Source organism: Amblyomma americanum, chromosome 4 (genome assembly GCF_052857255.1).
Source record: "Amblyomma americanum isolate KBUSLIRL-KWMA chromosome 4, ASM5285725v1, whole genome shotgun sequence".
Lineage (NCBI taxonomy): Eukaryota > Metazoa > Arthropoda > Arachnida > Ixodida > Ixodidae > Amblyomma > Amblyomma americanum.
The window spans coordinates 90,667,399-90,671,976 of NC_135500.1; positions in this window are offsets into that span (position 1 = coordinate 90,667,399).

Genomic DNA, 4,578 nt, shown 5'->3' on the forward strand with positions numbered 1-4,578 from the left:
ATCGCTGACGTCGTGTGTGGCTAAGCTCATGGAGAAAATCGCAAGTAAGCGTTTGTCTTGCTGGCTTGAGGATAGAAGGGCACTACCAACATGCATGACTGGATTCCGCACAGGTTTAAGCGCGCAAGATAGCGTCCTGGACTTGATAAGCCACATTGAACATCAGAGTGCTTTTGGACTTTCAACACTAGCTATTTTCCTAGCCGTATCAAAGGCTTATGATAGCGTCCTCCAGAGCTCAATACTGAATAGTCTGTAGGTCATAGGTGTACAGGGCTATCTTCTGCGATTCATTCACTCATTTCTCATGATCGTAAATTTCGAGTGCGGTTAGGCAGTACAATGAGCTCCGAAAGGGCGGTATCGCGAGGGGTACCTCAGGGTAGTGTCCTGTCCCCAACGCTCTTTAATGTTGTCATGGCTGGCCTTCCCGCAAAAGTGCAAAAACATTGTAGGCTTGTCCATATGCCGATACATGCAGACGACATTTGTCTTTGGTTAACCGGATATCAACACAAACGCTTAGCTCTATTAGCGCGACAGGCCGCGCTTTCAGTTAAAAGTTACCTTCAAGGTGTTGGGTTGACTCTCTCGGTGGAAAAATCTGGCTTCGTCCTGTTTCCAGGCAGGGGACGACGGTATGCGCGGCTGAGCATAGACCTTGATCAGTCTTGCCTTCGTCAGGTTAACCACATACGTTTTTTGGGCGTCACTATTGACTCACGTCTACAGTGGCGACGAGCTGTGGACTCGATTGTGGCTTCACTATCTTCGCGTCTCAATGTGCTTCGTAGAGTTGCTGGTGAGCAATGGGGAAACCATCCTGCTTCAATGATCAGGCTTCACGATGCCCTGGTGACAAGGCGCATAATGTACCAGCCACCTTTAATTTCCCCCTCGGTATCGCAGCTGGAACGCCTTGAGGTTTTGCACAGAATGGGACTAAGGAGGGCTCTCGGCGTTCCGCAGGTTTCTCCAAACAATGCAGTAATGTATGAGTCTCAATCGAAACCTCTTCGGCTAGCCGCTTCACAAAGACTTTTGCTGCAAATTGGCCGCCTCAGAGAGACTGTTGCCGGGAGAGCACTTCTACAGCGCCTTCGAAAGAGATCTGAGTCCTGGGCGTACTTGGCTTTAAATACTCATCGTTCTCTGGGTCTCGACCTTCGAGATCGACCTAAGACGTTGAAGCCAGCCTCGATTGTTCCTTGACAATTCCCCACGTTCGCGCTAAGCGGAATTCTCCTTTAGCGGCAATGCGATCGCTCGTACTGGAACATCATGAGACCGAATATGCCAGTCATCTTCAAATTTTTACAGACGGCTCTGTGGACAAGGTCAGAGGATCTAGTGCAGCTGCTTTTCATATTCCGTCTTTGAAGTATGATTGGTCTGTTCGTTTTACTAAAGTCGTGTCTTCCACAATGGCCGAAAGCGTTGCCATTGAGGCAGCTCTAAAGAAGCTACGGTGTTGTACGCCTCAACCTACTGTCATAATTACGGATTCAAAATCTGCCCTTCAAAGGTTAGAGTAAGGGTTCCCCACTGATGCCTTGAGTCTTAGATCCCTACGTTTGGTGCAGAATCTACATAGCAAAGACTTCTCTATACGTTTTCAATGGGTGCCCTCGAACATAGGTGTCTTAGGCAACGAGATAGCAGACAACCTCGCCCATACAGCTCTCTCCGGGATTCCAGTACATGGAGTCCCTCATGTAGTCAAGCAAATGTTCAGAGATGTGGTGTTGTGCCACTTCAGTTCTTTGTGGAGCTCTCCTCATCAGCCATGTGTAACCAAGGGTCTCAAAAGGTACCAAGCCACTTTGCTGCACCGCGTTCGCACGGATTCTGCTCGTACGCCGGCGTGGATGTATAAGCTCTTGTGCTGTACTTTGTACAACGCGGAACGGGCTGTGTTATTCGGATCCCTCAAGAAAGCAGGAGTTCCTCACAGTTCTCTTCAGGACATTGCTTTCCCGCGTGGGAGCCAGTCGAGTAGAAGGGATGCTTCTCGCCTTCTTCTACTTTACCTGCAGGACACGGATTTGGCCTCCACATGGTGACCTCAGGAGTGTCTATTTGGGTTTTTTCGGACAGTGTTTCTGTGATTTCTATTTAAGTGTCGCTACGGTGGAGCAATTGACGGCAGCAACTGCAAGGCTAATCCCACCGGTAGTTTACAACCACTCAACTCAACTCAACTCAACCATGCCGGTGTTTTTGGACGACCGCAGCGGGGAATTTCGCTGGCGTAGGAACGTGAATCTTTCGTCATTGTTCGCCCTACTAGTTCAGAGTTGGCGTGGGCGCACGCCCTTCGCGGGTGCAATGAGTCGCTACGAATTGAGTCAGAACCTTTGATTGAAATTTGCCTTGCCACTGCTAGAAAGGTAGAATCTGTTGTCGGTCCTTCTACACGGGTTGATCTCATATACGAAGAGTTTCAACGCATGCTGCTAAAACAACGGCGGGGCAAATGATCTGCGATGACTAGCATAGGGTGGTATCTCGAGTACTGGAGTGGACGCTTAGGTTTTTAACGCTAGAGCGTTAAGGAGCTCGTGTCGTAGAAAATCCTGCGTCGTCATTGACCGTGAGCAGCAAAAAAAACCACGATTCCCCAGAAAAGCAACCTAGGATGCAGGTGTGCCACCTAGGTCTGCGTGATCTCTTGTTGTCACCACAACCTGCCCACCGAATTGTGAGCAACTGCACGTCGTGGCAGTTGTCAGTTAAAACGTTTGGTCATTCGGGGAGAGCAACCTGGGGCACAAAAAGCCGACCTGTGGCGCATCGCTTAAGCAGTGTTCCACTGGGTTCGGATTTCTATGAATGTATAGAAGAATACAAGCAATTTTGCATACATTGAATTAACTCATGCTATCACGTCATATTATTGGCAGAGCTTTAGTGTCCCCTGCAATTTTTTTGTGCCCTGGTGTGGGCATTGTAGAGCTCTGCTGCGGCCGTAATTTTTTTTGTATTGAACGGGGCCCACGTGAAGAACCTAACAAATTTGTCCCGGGTCTTGAACTGCACAAGCTCGGCTCAAGCCCCGAAACGGCGCGAAACGCAAGCGCTCTTTTCGGTAACCCCACTGGTTCTTAAAGGTTCCTATCGTTTACTTGAATGAACCCTTCATCGCAAATCAAGCATATATGTTTTTTTTTTATTTTATGTATGCATAACGCCCTACATAGTAACGCCTTGATGCCCAGCAGATATACCAAGTGGCAATATTTTATGCGTTAATCTTCTCAATAACTGATTTTTTCGTGCCGATGGTGACGAAACATTGCGACGATTTTCAGGAATACGAGGTGGGAGCCAAATTGGCCGCACCCATTTTGATTGGCTGGACGTAGGGTTCAAGCTTAATTCTTCTAGACTCTGGATAGGTAACGAAAATATAACGTCTCTGAGTGTGGCCTTCTCGCTCTTGAAAAAGAAAACTGCAGAAAGAAAGGTATAGAAGAGAATAGACTGTGCTCGAATAGCAGGAACGAGTTGAGAATTAAGCTCCCCCACAATCTCCCCAGAGTAAAAAAATACGTTTATTTCGTGGTCATGAAAAGACTGCCGTCAGCATCAATGTACGAGGAAATACGCCCCTGGCGATTTGGGCTGCTGGAAGCTGCCCTGCAAATCGAAAACATCATGCGTGCTTCCGCTGCATGCGTGCAAGGCGTGGTTTTGTTATGACGCGCCAAATCATAAGCACTCGTTATATTTCCTCATACGCTCTTTCTCTCTATCGGCACATTTAATTAGCTTCCCTGAGAAGCATCAGGTTACAGGTTGAATTTTATTCGTTCACATCATCATTCGAAACAAAAGTTCCTCCTCCACCCTTCTACGTGGTTAAATACCCTTCAGACACAATGCGCACCAATAGGCTCAGGTTCATCCCTAAGGCGGAGACGCCCGTCCTGCGGCAATATTCCTTCTTGCCAACGGTGATGGCGGCAAATCAACATCGGATACAGGGTCTCGCCACGTAGGTGACACCTTCGCACAGCTGGTCCTCAGCTGCGCGTTCTCTATACCAGGAAAGAGTTCGTCTTGTCCTCGCTGCTGTCATCACCGCCGCGGCCCAGCTGCAATCTCCACCAAAGTCGGGCGCGAACCTTCGCGTATCGCACCCGCGCAAGGACGTCAGTATTGGAGTCTTCACCAATTTCTGCCACATGGAGAAACCCGGACGTAGCACAACCGCCAAGCCAGCGGCCTTCACGCATGAGACTCGATGCACGCTCCCTCCTGGTATACATGGGGGTTGGGGTCACCGAACTGCGCGACAGCAGCGCTAATCCCTTCAGACTGCGGTGACGACTCGCCGCTGTGCACATGCCGCCACCGCGTGCAGATGACTTGTCACTGCCTCCGGACTTTCCCGCTGTTTTCCTCCCATGAGCACATCTCGCCGCCACGTGGGCCACGTAGTCTGCTGACAGGCCTTACCCGAGAGCGAGCATTCATTACTGAAGTTCCTCCACTCTACCAAGACTGGTTCAAAGAAGCCGCTCATTTCCTGTCCATAGGCGACCTTGCGGCAGGCGTCGAGCGCAACAGCTCTGG